The sequence below is a fragment of the Ambystoma mexicanum genome, chromosome 3q (assembly GCF_040938575.1).
Source record: "Ambystoma mexicanum isolate Mex_15411 chromosome 3q, UKY_AmexF1_1, whole genome shotgun sequence".
Taxonomy (NCBI): domain Eukaryota; kingdom Metazoa; phylum Chordata; class Amphibia; order Caudata; family Ambystomatidae; genus Ambystoma; species Ambystoma mexicanum.
The window spans coordinates 989,842,614-989,861,922 of record NC_090926.1 but is presented as its reverse complement, the minus strand read 5'-3'; positions in this window follow the sequence as shown (position 1 = coordinate 989,861,922).

The window sequence follows — 19,309 nt, the reverse complement described above, 5'->3', positions numbered from 1 at the left end:
AAGAATCAGAAAAACCGCAAGAGCTTTGAGTCCATTCTAAGAACCCGATTATTATTATAATAATAATAATAATTATTATTATTAGTATTATTATTATCATTATTATTAGGTTATTAATTGAGCATGAATCTAGCTTTGGGATACAACGGAGCACTTTACAATAATAGAGGGAAGAACATAGTGAGGGAAGCAGAGAAAAAAGGAGCGTTGAGCTAACAAGGAGGGTGGGCAAATGGCAGCATGGGGAAGACAGTGGGGAGCAGATCACCTAGTCTCGGGTAGGATGGGGAGTGCAGGGTGTGTGGACCTAGGTGTTAAGGAGGATTCATTCCTTGAAGAGGAGGGTCTTGAGCTCTTTCTTGAACTGTAGAAGTGACGGGGGAAAGGCTGATGTTGACAGGGAGGAGGTTCCAGAGTCTTGGAGCATAGACGGAGAAGATCTCTGTTCTTGTTCTTTCTTTCCTGCACTGTCGTAATTCAAGTCTGCACATTTCCTTAATTCTGGTGGATCGCAGGCCTCCGGAAATGCTGAGTTTATCAGTGAGGTGGGTTGGGGATGTCAGGGTGACAGCCATGTAGACGATGCAACAGGATTTGAAGATGATGCAGGCTTGCAGTGGGAGCCAGTGCAGTTCGATGAGGGTCGGGGTAATGTGATCGAATTTGCAGAGTCCCTTAATGAGTCTTGCTGCAGCATGCAGGACATATTTCAGGGGTGCCAGGATAGTCACCAGAAGGCCTTCCAAAAGGGCTTTCACACCATCCTGATTGGAGAAGACGAAGGCTTGGACAGCGGATCTGAAGTTCTTTTCTGGGATGAAGGGCTTGTTTTCCCGCAGGAGAAAAAGTTGATACCAGGCTGTGTGTGTCTTCCTTGCTATGTGCTGTTTGAATGTGAGGTATCTGTCGATGTTGAACCCAAGGCACCTGGCACAGGGGGCTAGCTGGATGTCAGGTTGTTCAGTGTTGTTGGTCAGCAGTAAGAATTCAGTCTTGGAGGGGTTGGGCTTCAGGTAAGCACTAGAGATCCAGGATTGGATCAATGTGAGACAAGCCTTGAGCTGGTGGATGTCTTCAATGGAGGATATCTTGAGGTAGATCTGCGTCTCATATGCGTATTGGTGAATGTAGATGTTGTGTGGAGAGAGGAGAGTAAAGATTAAAGATCTGGGGGGACAGGATAGACCCTTGTGGGCCTCAGCAGGTGATGCGCAGAGTTGGTAATCTGGAAGAATCCATTTGTACGAAATGTTGGTAGTTCACACTGAAGGATTTGAACCAGCTGAGGATGATCTTGCTGATCCCCATGTTGTGATGTAGATTGTCGGTGAGTGTCTGGTGGTCTACTGTATCAAATGCTGCTGAGAGGTCAAGGAGAACTAGGAGGCAAGAATGGCCATCATCAAGGATTTTAAGGGCATTGTTGATCACCTTGATGGTAGCTGTTTCTGTGCTGCATCTGGGTCTGAAGCCAGATTTGTAGGACTGAAGGGGGTCATTGGTTTTGATTTGTTGGAGGACTTGTGTGGCTACTACTTTCTCAAGGATCTTACCTATAAGCGGAAGATGGGTAATGGGGTGGGTGTTGCTGAGATCACGGGGGTCCAATCTTGAGAGTCAAGGGGAAGGTGTCTTGAGTTAAGGAGCTGTTGATGATTGTCAGGTAATGGAGGAGTGCTTCAGTTGGAAGAGTCTTGAGTATGTAGGGAGGGAGGATATCATCTGCATACAATGTGACCTTGAGGCATGCTAAGGTGGCAGTGAGCTCTTCCATAGTTAGTGTCTTGAAAGTTGTCCAGGTAGTTGTGATTTTGTGAGATGGGATGTGTAGTGTGCTGTCAGTTGTGGCGTTGGTGTCTATGTGTTGGCGAATCATATTGATCTGGTTGATGAAGAAAGAGTGATGCAGTGGATTTTTTTATGGAATGTGCTATGGGTCGGGCAGAGGGTTGATACAGTGCTTGATGGCTTTGAGGAGGGTTCTGCTTTCATTGTTGAGCTTGGCTACGGTGTTTTGGTAGTAGATGGCCTTGGCAGTGTTGATCAGTCACCTGCACGTAGCACTAAGTTCCTTGAGCAGGGCAAGGTCGGATGCGCTTCAGGACTTTCACCAATTCTTTTCTAGCTTTCTGATGGTTTGTCTGTTGAGGTTGAGTTCTTGAGTGTACCAGGGGGCTGAAGGTTTGAGGGTGTACCATTTCACTGGGGCATGGTGGTTGATGTTGTCTGTGAGGGTGGTGTTGAGTTCTTGGAGAAGCGAGTTGCAGTTTTGGATCGTCAAAGGTTCCTCGGCTCATGTGAGGTGGAGTTTTGTGAGGTCACTGAGAATTTCTTGAAGGATCTGAAGGCTTGATTGCTTGGTTTCCAATGTGTTTCTTAGAGAGGTGCAGTGTGACTAATCACAAAGTGTATTGCCTGATGGTCCGACCAGTCGAGCGGAATAGGAGAGCTGTGATGAAGGGTGGGCCATGTGGTGATGATTGTGGATATTACCTTTCCTGTGTTTTGATTCTTTCATGTGCTGTTTGAGGCTCAGTATGTTAAGGGGGCAGTGGACAGATTTCTTCATCGATTTGGTTTCTGGGTTGGTAGAGATGTTGAAGTTGTGGAGGAAGATGTTGTTGGCATGCGTGAGAGACATGGTGGTGAACAAGTCTGTGAAGTCTTCAGTGAAGGAGGTGTTGCGCTTGGGTGGTCTGTAGATGAGATGAAAAGTGACTGTGTCCATTGGGTAGTGCAGGGAGTGACAAGATAGGTTTTCGAAAGAGCTAATGAGGGCAACATCCAGTTGGGGTCATGGCCATGATGCCTTGTGCATAATGGTAAGGCCTCCGCTGATCTTGTTTGGACGTTATAGAATTCTGTAGCCGTTGGGGCTGAGGAAATCTAGGATGTGGGTGGAGGTGGATGTCATCCAGGTCTCATTAATGAAGATGGCATCTGAGTAATGTGTGGTGATGAACTCGCCTAATTCTGCTGCATGACTGATTGCTGAGCTGACATTGGCGAGCATCAATTATTGTGTAATGATGGATGATGTAGTGGTAATAGAGTGTATGGTGACATGGGTGAAGTTGCTGCCATGTGCTCTTGCTGGTGAGCGGTGTGGTTAGCGATAAGCGGTGATGGTAGGAATAGGCTGTCGGGCGAGAAGAGTGAAACGCATATTCAAGGGAGCTTACCTGATGTTAAAATAGGCAGGGGTTCTGTTCCTGGATCCTCCTGGTCTGAACAGGTCCAAACAGGAATTGCCCTTTTCTTTGTCTTCCATCCACTTCGGACGCCCGGGCGAGAGACTCCCTTGATCTAAATGTTAAGAGCAGAAAGGAAAAGGCAGGGCTTCAGAAGGAGCGTGGGGCTTAGGCCACGCGAACTAGATTCACTTGCACCTGCTCACCAACTGCCAAGGAAAAGAGGCTGGAGGGCTGCTTAAGTCGGGAAAAAGGGTGGCAAAACAAGAAGGCACCAACAGATTAGCAGTGATTGACAGGTGAATGGGGCTTAGACCACGTGACCTAGGTCGACTTGCACCTGCTCACCAAACTGCAAATGAAAAGAGGCTGGAGGGCTGCTTAAGTAGGAAAAAGGTGCAGCAAAACAAGAAGGCACCAACAGATTAACCGTGATTGCCCTGTGGGTGGGGGTCAGGCCACGTGACCTAGATCCACTTGCACCTGCTCACCAACTGCAAAAGAAAAGAGGCTGGAGGGCTGCTTAAGTAGGGAAAAAGGGGACGGCAAAACAAAAAGGCACCAACAGATTAGAAGTGATTGACAGGTGGGTAGGCTTCAGGCCACGTGACCTAGATCCACTTGCACCTGCTCACCAACTCGATCCAACTACTGCCTGTTTTAGAAGCCATTATAATCCTCCTAATTTAAACAAATGAGTGTCTGATTACTGGTCACTAACAGGAACAGACTAAGCAGCAAAACTTTCCTCAACATTCCATCGTACCCAGGTCTACATATTAGATTTGAAATGCAAACAGATTATGAAAGTACAGGAAGGGAACAAATAAATCCACTCTATGGATTATATTTCACTCTGTGACAGAATGTCCATCTGGTAAGGGCAGAATAGCCCACACTTTTTTGATTTGTACTAATATAAAAAGATGCAGGTAATTATGTTGCTTAAAGGAAGCTCTGCTAATCAGACCCCCATTCATAAATGATCCATGCCAAAGTTATAGTACATACATGTTCCTTTGCTTAGACAGCGTCCTGGCACCCTCAGATTCAGACCTGCAGTGGCACAGGGGAGGATCAAATATCCCATGTGCATTCTTGACAGTTGCAGGACCATAAAGTTCCTGCAGGCAGAGGTGGCTTTTTAATGTCATGCACCTCTGTTTCCAAACTTGCATGGCTTGGTCAGTCTGGTAGCACATACATCTTTAAATATAAGTCATATCTGGTTAAGTTATGATGACTACTAAGAGTGCACAATTACACAGCCACAGCAATTTACTATTCTATTAATTTAAACTCTGTGAGCAGAGACCAGCTATAACAGGAGTGAGGTGTAATCTATGTCTTTTCTTACTGCCTCCCCACCTGCAAAGTGAAACAATGGCTAGGGTGCTGCCTTTTGATCCTCCTGCAGGAAGGGCAACATCTTCCTCTCAGGGCACAGTAACTCTCACCAGAAGATCCCTAGGGAATCGGTTCTTCAAAGGCAGCACTGATATACAACATCACACTCACAACAGAGTCTGACCGTCGGAGCCACTTTGAAGTCAGCAAAAATGCAAAGGGGCCAGAGTTAGAGCAACCAGAGAGGAGAAGTAGGTGAGGAGAGGGTCCCTCATTCCTGTTTTCCCTAAGGGATGCCTACAGCTTCCCGTCCTTCCCATTTCCTGCATCCCATTTATCTGGGTATGATGAAAGATGACAAGGGTCACTTGTTACAACAACAGGGAATGGATGCCTTACTGCAGGCTAGCTTTCAACCAATTCCCTTTTAAATGTTGCCTTTATAATTGTGATGATTAATCTTTGGACTCCCTTGATCTCTGTTGGGAGTATAACCTCCTTCAAGGCACTCTACCATACAGGTGAAGGCAGAAGACATCCAAAGTACAGGAGAGCCCTCTCCCCTAACCATCTCCAGAGAACAGTGGAGCTGAACTGCTGTGCAGCAAAGCCTCTGTGCTGGCTGCACTGGAAACAGGACCCTCTTTACGGGAGATGAAGCATTCCGTATAGTTGTCAACCAAACTCGCTGGAGCGGGAGTGCAGAAAAGAAGGACTCACCTTGTCCTGGGGCCCCTGGATGGGAATGTCCAGCTATTCAGAAGTCCAGAAGCAGGTTGGAATCGTAGTTCATTGCCTCGAACATGATCAATGCACTTTGAGCTGGCACTGGACATGAGGTATTGCTTTTGGCACTCTACACTCAAACCACATGTTGCATCGCGAGCCATTCGGACACCGGCTCCACCCATTGAAGTGGTTAGACATGTCCTGACCCAATCATAGGCTCAACATTGCTAGTGCAACTGGCTCAACCATCAATCGATTTCTGGAAGCCATCAACTCATCAGTTTCGAACGCCAACTTAACCCAGGAAATCACCCTCTTGCTGCCGACTTGACCACTAGCCAGAACCGTTAGCAGCCATCATCTTGCCATCTTGAATGTTAACTCAACACATTGGAAGTCCGCACCTACGAACCAATTTACTGCCCACTGCCAGTGAGATCACATCGACTCATATGCCTCAATGCTGGCTGAAATGCAGAAAAACTGCCTAGAAGCCCAAATCAGTGTTGTCGAGCGGCAAAAACAGAAATAAAGGTATTGTGAAGATGCCTTGTCCTGCTGGTTTCCTTTTTGGGACCATATTGACTTTTAAGCTCCCCTTCTTTCCTTTTTATTCAAAGACAAGTCATGGAACAGTGACATTGTTGCCAATCTATTACTTGAACACCTCCCTCATCTACCAAGAGTGCCCTGTCACAAAAGTCTACGTTCTCCGTGTTTCTTTTACAGGTGTGGATTTTTCTAGTGTTTTCTAATTAGTTGATTGCATTTTATTGTTTGTTTAAAAGTATACATCTGTATAGAACCTTGTTTGGACATTCCTTTATTTTCGAACCACTGCACTTACGTTGTTTGGGTTGCTCCTGTTATCAGCTCACACCCCCCATCAGCCCACATTACCAAGAGAGGCAAAGGAGCTATATCTTTCAGGATGTACCTGTCCCACCTTTGGGCTCACTGCTGATTTAGTAGTAAAGCGGTCTGAGTGGCCAGCTTAGCCACCACTCTATTTCTTCACACACTCTCTCTCCTGAACTCTACATCAGTTTAAAACACTCCAGTAGGACTAGTCAAAGTTATCTATGATTTAAATCCCAGAGACTAGAGACTTATCCCCCATTCCAAATGGACAGGTGTTGCAATGGCCATGTCCCCTGGTTCCCACACTGATTAGTTACATGCTGCAGCTGGGAGAGAGTTTGCCAATTTCAGAACTTCACGCAGCTACCGTTCTTGCTCTTTCCGCGTGGAAGGGCTGCACCGTCTCCTCCAGCGGCCGGCCGGAGATTGGAGGGTCAGGGACTAGCATGGACATTGGGAAGGATCTGGGAGATGCATAGTTTTACTGATTCATCTAAATTGCGTTTCTTCTCAGGCACTCATGCAGCGGCTTCCAGGGAAGCGTGTGTAGGGGTCATTTTTGATTCATCCACAGTTAAGGAGTTAGGCCTGGGTTGACACCACTTTTTTTCACTCTCCGGGGGACTTTGATTATTTTGGCTGGGGGGGTGGGGGCGGGGACAAGATGATCGTTTCCACCTGCCATCAAAGGTCTGTGTGAAAAAATTTAACGTTGTTCCACTGGCATGTCCTTTTCATGCTGTTGGAAAACCATTGGATTCCTTTGGAATGCATAGGCATCCCTAGCAAATGACTCCTGCAACAGTGCATGGGAGGAGCCATTTGCACTTACAAAATGCCTGAGAACCTGTTCTTGACAGGTTTAACAGTCATGTTTAGCACCTCGTAGTGCACAGCCGGAAAGCGCACCTATGTGCAAATGTTGGTGCCCCCCCACTTTAGAACTTAGAGTTTAGAAGATGGGCTCCAGTGTGTCTTTATTGACTGCACGTTCCTTCACCATTATCTCCACTGCAATGCATAGGATCATTGATTTGGCGTTTTTCTAATCATGCCCTCAAAGGACTAGGTGGAGACACATTTCCACTCAAAGGTTTAGGTGGGCGACTCTGGGTCCTCCTCTATGCCCTCCCCACCCCCTCTTGTATGTTTCTTATGTGCGTGCAACACACGAACCCCCTTCACGGGAAAGAAGTGGGAGGGAGAACATTGGTAGCATATGTCTACAGCTCGGGTCTAGCCCCCAAATTTAAAGTCCATTGCACTCTCCTCTGTGAGCAGGATTCTTTACGCAGCTTCTGCACAGTTCCACTCTTTGCAAACCTATAATTAATATTAGCACTTTGCTTGCAATCCACAGACTCGGACAAGTAAACTAACTCCATCATCGAAGATCTGGTGTTAATCTTCTCCCCGAAATGCCATTAGAACATGACATCATTTTTGCAATCTGTCTCTGGATCCCAAGATCAGCGGACCAGGTCCAGCAAACTGAGCGCACTGAATGCTGGAAAAGAGGCACTAGGCGCTGTGTACATAGGGTTTACGCCATTCATGGCACAAGTTCAATGTTGGGGAATGAGGAAGCTTCTTGCTTTCTTGATATGGTCCTCTGCTTTCAGGGGTCTGCAAGCTGCTGCTCTCCAGATGTGTTGATCTATGACTCATGTGACAGTTACCACTGACTATGCTACAGGACTGATGGGTGTTGTAGTCCAAAGGATCTGGAGAGCCGAATATTGCATGCCAATGGCTGATATAGTAGTGTTCTTATTAAGGTGATCACATCTGTTTATGTCATCTCACAAGGCACCCCTCTCCACTAATGATTTTGCCTGGGGCATAGAAGAGATGTTGGAAGGCAGAAATGGCCCAGCTGAATTGCCGCCCCTCACTCCACAGAGAACGGAAGATGCAACGTCAGGGCACAGGCCAAGGAGGGCACTGGCCAATGGAGGTAGAGGGGTAGGACAGTAAGCCGGGTCAGAGTCACCGATATATTGCCATTACGGCGAAGTGCTAATCGATGCTAACCAAGGTGCAACTAGGCTAACATTTGAGGGGTTTGTGGGCTAATCCTTCAAATGTTGGGACAGGAGCTAACTTCAGAGACTGTGGCGGAGGGGCAAACTTATTTACACAGAGGGGGGTATATAACTTCTTTACACCTTCTAATGAGACGGCTCTGGTACAGCGTCAATGTTATAAGCAGTTAACTCTCTCCTTCATACCTGAAATCACACACTTAAGGACTGCTCTGGAAGGAGCTGCCGCCTTTCCCCCTTACCCTTCCAATCACTCCCCTGGGATGCAAGTACTAAACCCCCATCACAATTTCAATTTCCTGAAAATGTATGTACACAAATGCAGGTGCTAACAATTAAGGGGCCGATTCATGGAACAAACGTGCGTCGAAAATCCCAGTGCAAGCAGGCGCAAGGTGGCGCAGGCATGAGAAAGCAAGCGCACACGCACGATTCAAGGAATGGTATACACAGGTTGTGTGCCAAATCCGTGCATGGCGCACGCGGGCGCTCACGTCATCAAACGGCGTGCGCTACGTGCACAGTGAAAGCGCTCATAGCGCGGCGCACACAACAAAAGTGGGCAGAACAGTGGGCGTAACACGCGGAATGGGGAATAACGCGTGAAAAAGAAGGCGTAACTGGGGAAGTACTGCAGGGAAATACACGGAATGCCCACACGCACGCGAACAACCCGTATTCATGGATCCAAATACAGGAAACCTGCGCACGGCAAAAGACGTGCATAGGCGTCAACGCGTCCACCACAGGAAGGCAGGCGGAAGCGTCCCCGCGCACAATATAAAAGTGCACGCAAACAACAAACATGGATATACCGCTACGATGAATGCCCATTTGTCGCAGCACTGATCGTGGGACACCGCAGGAGCAGGAGAATAGCCAGGGCACGCATTATTTTACCCTGGACAAGCCTTTTTGGGATGCCTGACGACCAGGTCTACGGCAGGTATAGGTTTCCACCTTGTATCATCCTAGACCTGGTCAGGGAGTGGTAAGATGACCTTACATCCCCCACCCTCTGCTCCCAAGCATTGAGCCCCTTGGAGAAGGTGCTCAATGTCCTGCATTTTTTGGCCACTGGGTCATTTCAGCAGACTACTGCCATAGTGGGGGGGGTCTCATAATCCACGCAGTCACGCTGCCTACACCAGGTCTTGGCAATCATGACAGCGCGCCCCTCAGTCCGCAGGCACATATACATGCCCAGAACACCCGCAGAAAGGCAGGCCGTTGTCCAGGACTTTTACAGGGTGGCACACTTACCCAAAGTGCTCGGTGCCATAGATTGCACCCATGTGGCCCTACGTCCACCTAGGGCCACTGAGCACATCTACCGAAACCGCAAGCACTGGCATTCCATCAACATGCAGGTGGTATGCAATGCAAAGGGAATCATCACCTCTGTCTATGCAAACTTCCCTGGCTCCACCCATGACAGTTTCAAATACAGAATGTCCGCCCTGAGCCGGGCCCTGGAAGCTGGGCAGCATGGCGACACATGGCTCCTAGGTGAGTACAAATGCCTGTGCACATGCATGCATGTCACACACACACACAAATACACAAAGCCCAATAATCACAACCATCATCACCTCTCCAGGGGACAGTGCCTACCCTCTGAGCAGCCACATGATGACGCCAATCCGGAACCTCACCACACCACCCCAGGTAAGATACAACGCTGCCCATATTGCAACCAGGGCCATAGTGGAGCGCACATTCGGAGTGCTCAAGTCACGCTTCCGCTCCCTTGACCGCTCTGGTGGGCAGCTACTCTATGCACCCCCAGTAGTGTGCAGGATCATTGTGGCAGCATGTGTCCTGCACAATGTTGCAACACGGCAGGGCGTACCGGTGGACATGGTGGTGCCCCCACATCCCCAACCACAGGCACAGGTGCTGCTCATGGGAGGGGACAGGGCACGTGACAAGGCAGCCCGGACCCAGCTTGTGGCCACATTTTTCACCTAAACTCCCACCCCTGCTGAGTCCACACAGGCCTGGCACATACCAGGTGACAATCGATGATGACAAAGAGACAGTCAACTGTCACAACCTTACCACCATGAGAATGTTGCCATGCAAGTGCCACATTGTGTGCATCCCTAGCTCCTTAAACATAAGCAATCCTGTGTGACCAAAAGGCTATGTCACCCAAACCCTCCCAAAACACAACATGACATGGCAAGCAATAGCTATACACGAACACAGTACAAATTGACGTGTGAAAAATGTAAAGTGGCATCACACAATGATGCCTGGCATGGAATCAGATGAAATGACTGACCAACATCCTCCCACCCAAAAGAAGTCATACCCAAATGCATTCCAACAGTTTTACTTGTAACATAACAATGAATGCCTGTCTACATGCACATTGTGCATTGCAAAATCAACACTGCAGCTTCTGTGTGCCGTGCCCACCTCATGCAACACACGGCTCAGCGCACAGCATAGTGAACAGCCATTGTGTGTGAAGCACACCCCGAGCATCACATCCAAGCGACAAAATACATGAAAAAGAAAATTACGCATGTACAGGATCCACAATTGGTCATAGATCATGTGCTGCAGGGACACAGTGGGCACCAGAAGGCAAACAGAGTGTACATGTGGACATGGAAGGGTGTTTGTACATGTAGTGGATCATAGAGCGAGTGTGTGGGTCAGTAGGGACATGCACTCAATATATGCATGTGCAATCAAGTGACCATCAGTTTCCTCTACACATCACATGTGAACATTCACCATGTGTACACCCCAGCATGTCAAGCCATTACTATTCCCTCACACCTGAAACGTAAACACAACACATGAACAGGCATTGATCAGCAGAATATATCATGTACATAGGATGCTGCAATTACAATGTCAGGGTGTGCATCACACTGTAGGGCAAGGCAACTGTCAACAACAAAACACCCCCCTCCCTCACAAATCACCATGACCCACTGAACAACTGCACCTGGGTTATCTAGCCTTCATCCTTGAAGTTCACCTAGCCACAGGATCACCCTTCCCCTTTGTCACCATCTCCCAACATGTGTGCAAAAAGTGTCCAGCACCCTCAGAGGCCACCTTTACTTGCAAAAACACCACATCAAAGAGAACTCAAAGCAGGCCAACACAGAAGCCAAGCAAAAAGCCTACAGGCAGCAAAACAAACCAGAAGACCCTCCAGTAGATGACTTGAAGTAGCAGTACGTCACAAAGCCAAAGTACTACCACAATGACGTAACAACCAAGGTAGCACAGTAAAACAATTTCACAACAGGATGTGTACCATGTGTGGTACATAACACAGAATAATGCACCACGAACTGATGTGTACTGTCACTGCTCCCGTGTACAGGTGCAGGAGTGGCACGAACCAACCACCCACACCGTGGCTGGGTGCCTGCAAGGTCAAACTCACACAGGCCTCTGAGATCCTGGTGGTGAAGGAGGGTCAGGAATATGCAGTCGGGACAGGCATTGCTATACTGGATAACCGGAATGAGGGGCAGGAGAGGGGAGTAGGATTCACATGGGAAAGTAGGAAATGCACAAAACTGTAACACTCACATTAACCCATACACAAGTACACCAAACCTGATCATCATGCACATAGTAACAAATTACTCAAATGGAAGACAAACAGAAACTTATCTCTGGGGTGAGTGCTGGCCTCCTGCCTGCGCACTCTAAGGTCCGGTAACAGGAGCAGTTTAATGCTGCAAAGAGAGCCACAGTTACTAATCTCTGCGTGCCTATAACACACAAACACACCACCATATATGCCCCAAAGTAACAAAATACTCTACAAACATACAATCTGGTGTGGATGCTTCGTACCCATATGTAACATTACCCCTGTGATGGTTCATACACAGTCAATACAGTAAGGCATGTGCCACTGGGTGCTTTGCAAATGGAAGACGAATGTGTCACGAATCACACAACATGCAATGTTCCCTGGGTAAGCAGCCAGACGCATATAGCAAGGAATGACTTCAGAACAAGTCGTGTTCCACCATGACCCAAAAAAAGTAGGTAGTGCATGTGTCAAATTCTACATGGTAATGAAATGCACTGCACACAAGTCTGTCCCTTGCTGTCTGTCCCTGTGAGCTGCTTCTTTCCATGTCTCGGAATGCTACATGGCTAATACAAGTGCCTCAATGGACCATGGTGGACCGGAGGGTATGTGCCACTGGCCCTGCAGGTGCCCCCGACAACTTTCCCATCAACTAGCCATTAGTCCACCAACGCATCTCAGCTATATTGTGCGCTTCAACACCAATATTTGTCCAAGCTCACCGTCAGTGCTGCTACTAAGCATGCATGTGCAACTGGCCTGGTGGAAGGTCTGCTGCGTTGTGGCACCCCTGTCCTGCTCACCTTGCCTGGAGTCCCTTGAAATACGTCAGCTGTTTTCGGATGTATGAGCGCAATCCCTGTGCCTCTGCTTGCGCACACATGCGCATGTCGGCACCACCAAACTTGTCCAGCTTCCAGACGTTCAATGGCCCATGCCTGCTGGAAAAGGTGGTCTGAAGGCTCATCACCCTGCAGAAAGGGCATGAAACACATGATTAATGCTTTAAAATCATGTGTGTGTGTCTCTTCAGGCATTACATGACTGGACCATGTCAGAGACGTACAACACAAATCACACCATCAGTCCGTCTTTTACAGGCAAACTGTTGAACACACCATCTATGCCATGAATTGCAACAAGCACATGTACAGTATAGGTAATAAACATACTACACAATGAATATCAATGAATGTACACATCAATCATGAAACCCCACATCTAGCGAATGAAGAACAGTGGTCAATAACACCCCTATCAACCCCACTAGGGGTGTTAACACAAGTTTCACAGCAGCAGACATGCCACAGATATGACAGTCCACAGCCCTTGTGTAATAGGCTGTTACACCAAACCATCCTTGTGAGCCCATGGATAAGGGAAGCAGGAGTGGCATATGTGAGTCAAGGACCCCAAGCTGCAAACACATACACAAGACAAGCTTGAAGGGCCCAGCTGGAGCAGACAGTGGATGCTCTCAAAAGCCACAAAGCTCCACACCGTCACATGAAAGCACAATAGACAAACAATTTCATATTAACTAATTACACTAAATATGAAAAACCTACATTACCTATTTAAACTTACTATCAAAATGAGACTAAACTAACTAAACTAAAAGAAAAATCAAAAATGGCCACATACGACCCGGGGAGGGGCACCCAGGAGGGGGGAGGTACAGGGTGCTGCTCAACACCCACATGCGATGATGTTGAGGAAAAAAAAAACCTCCATGGGCTCAACGCCTGCACAGCCCGACCTATGTGGGAGATAGATTGTCATCCGAGTCTGGCTCTTCCTGGAAAGGAGGACGTGGCACAGGAGCCTGACCATGCCTAGCCGCAGCTTGCCCCTTGTCGGCAGCAAGTCTGCCGGACGGGTGAGCCTGGTTCTGTGCGACGATCACACATAGGTCTGCATGCAGAACCTCCCATGATACACGTGCTTCCTCTTGCAAGGTAGCACGTGTAACACAGAGTTCATCCTGCAAGGCCTGGCTGGACAGCTGCTGCACCACCCGGCAAGCATGTAGCTCAGCCGAGATGGTACGCTCAAGCTGGAGAGCAAACCTCTCCTCTGCCCGCTCCCTCTGGGACATCAGAAGGACACCCAGAGTGGATCTGAGGGAAGCATACTCTTGCCTCAGGGCCTCCATGTGTGCCTCTGTGTGAGCAGCAATTGCTTTACGCAGAGACGACATTTCAGCCTGGCGTGCACTGTCTGAGGCCGCCATGCCCAGCCTGAGTGAGCGGGGCGTGGACCATGCTGCCTGCTGCTGGAGAAGCACCTGCCTAGCACGGATTGGGCCACACGCTCCATGCTCTCAGCGATGTTCTCCATTGCTGCCCCCTGCCGTTCAGAATTGGCAGTCATGTCTTGCTCCCACTCAGTATACTGCGGTTGCGCGCACCGACCGCTTTGTTGGGCTTGACCCCTGCGGGACCCAAGGACTGGGAGTCCTTGTTGTGTTGGCACCACCCGCGGCTGCACGACTACATGCCCCTGTCGACGTGATGGCCCAGGCACATCAGTGACTGGTCTGGAGGGTGACCCTTTGTCCCGATCCACCACGGGCAGAGGTTCCAAGACTGTCTGACCCCTCAGTGCAGGTGTCGAGGACAGTGGAGTGTCCACATCAGAATCACTCACCCCTGACATATGGACCTGATGCTCATCCAACTCGACGTGGACGTCAGAGTGGTCATCAGGGCTGGACTCATTGCCAGCCAGAGACAAGATGGACTGTAGCACATGTGGGTTTTCGTGGCCTACCACTCCACGACCCCCACTTGTGCCGGGTTGCTGTAGTGATGACAACCCTGTGCCTGGCATGACAACACCATCCTCTGGCTTCATTGCGTCATCACCTGAAAAGTAGAGAGAAAAAAGGTCACTACACATGTTAGAAGCACACAACACACACACACACAGACACCAAACACATCAAGCAGACATGTCACACACAAAATAGAACCTGCCATGCATGCTGGGTCAACTTGAAATTGCTTTTGTGATTAGGCATGTCGAAAGTTATCAGTTTGCACTGAAGTGGGTCGATGCAGTGCAGCAAATATGTACGTTACTCACTATTTACATGTACAAGAACTTCATGATGTGTGTCAGAAAAAGTGAAGGCAGTGCACGGTCAACTTCAGGCATCACGTGCGATGTGCATTCAATGGGTAGCATGTCTACAAGTAAACCACCCCTCCCCCCAAGTGCAAATGCAGGGATGCTTAGCATGGTATCAAAAGGCTGAACATAGACCTGTGTATTGACAGACAGTGTTGACTAGCATCACATGTGAACATTCACCATGTGTGCATTCAATGGGTAGCATGTCTAAAAGTAAACCACCCCTCCCCCCAAGTGCAAATGCAGGGATGCCTAGCATGGTATCAAAAAGCTGAACATAGACCTGTGTATTGACAGACAGTGTTGACTACCATCAACTGCATCATGTGAGTCAAGTGACAACACAGCAAATGATGATGGGACAGTAAGCAGGACACATGATGAAACCTTTGGAGTACACCCACGTGTGAAGAAGACACTACACCAGTTGGACAGATTCATTGGCCATTAAACAGGCTGAGGCCTGTGGCCCACACAGACCGTCACACCCTAAACATGTGTGTGACGCAGGACTGAGCCACAGTGGAAATGGGAAGGCTGATGAAATGCCATGCAATGTAGGTCCCCCTGGACTCCTACCACAATGATCATCCAGTCAAGGACACATAGGGGCATGAGTGGAATACACATGGAGCATGAATGGGCACTCATGTCCCTGCTGGCCATCTGACCTCTGCACAGTCCAAGTGAGACACCCTTCATCAAGTACAAAGGATGTACCACACAGCATATGTCTGGCAGATTGGCTGCTGGAAGTCAGCATGTACACAGGACACATGAGCAGGGAAGTACTCAACAGCACAATTGAAGCATACCATTGTTAAGGTGGAATTGGGGTGAAGAGGGGGGGTGGAGAGGCAAGGGAGCATGCCTACATGGAGTACCCGCATGCAGGCGCAGGACACATGCACGTCAGTCATGCTATGACGTAGTCCCTGGGCTGAGAGGAAGGTCACCCTACGCTACATGCTGAAGGGCCAGTGAGCTGGAACATGGAATTGAGGGGCATCCTGGCGACCAGCATGTGAGTAGGGTGCAATAGTGGTGATGCGGACAGTCCCCGTCCGCTCCACATGTCCACCATCCAGCAGAGCAGACATGCATCAGGGAAGCATTGCATTACTTGCACATCAGAACCATGTACACGTGACATGTAGTGGCAGTCATTCACAACACATTACACAAGTGAAACACACATGTCCACAACAGACACGCAGCAACACTCACTGGACTGGGCATCAAAGTCCGGCATCTCTCCCACTCCTTAGGCCAATTCAGATGGTATGAACTCCGCAACGAGTGACTCATGCGGAGTGAGGTCTTCCTCCTCAGGTGCAGGCCCACTGCCAGTCACCAGAGTCAAGTTGTAATTTGAGACATGCTTAGCCTTAGCACTACGTTTGAGTCGATGAAACAGACTGCTGGGTCACACGGGCACCAGTGTCAGATGTAGAAGCTGCATCTCCCAGAACCACAGGAGGTGGTGGCAAGACTGCACCGACACATGGCACAACATCGTGCTCAAGTGGCGCACCCCTGCCTCTTCCCCCTCTGCAGCCACCCTGGACACCCTGGAGTCCCCCTACTCCCTGGTCACCCGGGCCACGTCCCTGACCATGCCTGCCACGAGGAGGACGCCCAGCTGAGGCGCCCCTCACCTTTGGTGGCCTCCCTACCATGGCACAGATGGAGTAGTGCCGGCACAGATGGAGGAGTGCCAATGGGAGGTGTAAACCACAATTGTCCTGGGCAATTGGGGTGAAGGGGGTGGCATGCAAGATGTTAACAGCCCCCCTGCACCTGCAAGGCTGTATGTGACCCTGGTGATGTAGTGATGGGTCACGCAACGCTCAGGCACCCCAAAACTGCAGTAAAACCGTGCACGCAACCCTGCAGCCTACGTGCGTGGAATCAACCTCCCGCAGTACGCGGTGGCACCCAGTAACACAAAAAAAGCATACTCGTGGGACACGCTGGCTACTATGACCTCGAAAACGGGTGCGATACACAGGGGCACCCGCAGTGGGACAAATAGCGTGCGCGACTCACCGTCTGACTAGCGTGATAATGAAAAACACTCGTGGCCAATACCCCCGCCAAAAGAAGACCTAGGCCCTTTCCTCGAATTACACGCAGACGTGCAATTCTTTCACGTGCCAAATCACTCCGTATCAAGCTGGCCACGCAACAACACACGGAAGACCACGCTCCTGCCCAGAGGCCGAATTACTGCCCCCCAGAGCCCTGAGCACGCTCCCACCTGCCATCTGCTGCTGCCTGCCTGCCTGCTGCCCACGTGCCCTGCTATTTGCTGCCTGCACATCATCCATCTGCAGGGGTGCAGTTGTTGTGACCACCCCTGCTGGAACTGAAGACTCCCGACTGGGATACCATCGCTCCACAGCCCAGCCCCAGGACCCAACACTCCCTGTGTTCTCATTCTGCTCGATCTCTCCTCTGCCTTTGACACTGTCAACCATGCCATCCTGCTCAACCGTCTCCGTGATAACCTGGGTATCACTGGTCAGGCTCTGGCATGGCTGACCTCTTTCCTCTCCGGTCGACCCTCCCAGGTCCAAATGGGCTCCTTCCTCTCTGACATCTTTTTCTCCACCTGTGGTGTCCCCCAGGGATCCAACCTCTCTCCCTGGCTTTTCAACCAGTATCTGGCACTTCTTGCCCACCGCATCGCCGCCCTCTGCCCCCACTTCCAGTGCTATGCGGACGATACCCAGCTCATTTTCAGGTTACCCTCGGCCTCCTCCTCTCCTTCCCTCATCTCCGACTGTCTGTCTGCTATCCAGGAATGGTGTGCCGCCAATGACCTCTGCCTTAACGCCAGTAAGACTGAGATTCTACTCATCGGCGCACCCACTCCCTCCTTCCCTGCAGCTCTCTGGCCGGCCTCCCTTGGCCCCCTTCCTGCCCCTACCTGCAAGGCTAAAAACCTCGGGGTCATCTTCGATTCCACACTCTCCTTCTCTCCTCATATATCTGATGTCTCTAAGAAATCACACTACCAGCTGCACCTCCTCAGAGGTATTCTTCCCTTCCTCTCATTCCCCCAGAAGCTCACTGTCTCCCGAGCCCTGGTTCTCTCAAGGCTGGACTACTGTAACAGCCTCTATCTTAATCTCCCTGCCTCCACTCTCCGCCCTCTGCAACTTATCCAGAACAGAACTGCGAGACTTGTCCTTGGCCTCAAGCCCAGGGACCGTATCTCTCCAGGACTGAAATCTCTTCACTGGCTCCCAGTGGCTGCGAGGATTAAGTTCAAAACCCTCTGCATTGTCCACAAGGCCTTCTGGGGCCTGGGGCCTAAATACCTTCAACTCTCTCTTCCTAAATATCTTCCTTCACGAGCCCTTCGCTCATCCATCTCTAACTCCCTCATGGTCAGCCGCTTCTCGAAGCAACGTGCTGGGGGTAGATCTCTCTCCGCAGCAGGGGCCTCCCTCTGGAACAGCCTGCCTGCCTCCCTGAAACTTGAGGAGAACCACCTCCGGTTCCGGAAGCACCTCAAAACCTTCCTCTTCGCTTCTGCCTTCTCTCTCCCTCTCCCCTGCTAAACCTGCTTAACTCCCCCCTGAATTCTACACTAACCTGCATCTGGGCCACTCTCAGCGACCTCGGTCCAGGGCCCAGCCACTCTCCACTTGCACTGCCCCCCTGGCTCCCCCTGCACTGTGGGACTGTCACTGTATCCCTACAGCCCCCTACCCAGCACTTGCTCTGCACTTACCTCGCACTTGCCACCAGCTGGCCCTTTTATTTATTATTTATCATTTATTATTTTATTACGCCACTTACCTTGTACTGCACTTTTCCCCCCACCTCCTCCCCCTGCACTTTCTCCTTTTCCCCTTACCTCTGCACTTGCGCGATCTGAATGACACCTGGCCTAGTAGGATCGCTTGTCCGTCTTCCCCTTGTTTCCCCCCCTCCCTGCCTCGTCGCGCCTTGAAACACTTGTGTATAGGCGCGTTACAAATACCATATCATATCATATCATACCCAGTTGCCCACCCACACCTGCCTCTGGGGTTGCCATGTCGGGCACACCACCATCTGGCACAACTGGCAGCCCCCAGCCAGAGAGGCAGAGGGCCACCAGCTTCAGTGCCAGGGAAGTTGGTGTCCTGGTGGAGCAAGTCCTGGGGCAGTATGATGCCCTCTTTGGAAGTTCTCGCGCCGACTATGAAGGACGGACCAGGATCTGGATGACATCGTGACTGCCATCAACGAGGAGAGGGTGGCAGTCCGCTACATCAAACATGTCAAGAAGCGCTGGGAGGACTTCAGGTCTAGGACCCTCGCAAAGGCCCGGCGCCTCTTGACGGCAGCGGATGCCAAGGGGCACCGGGGCCACCTGTCCGACCACCAAATGAGGGTCCTGGAACGCGTATGCCCAGCGCTCCACGTCC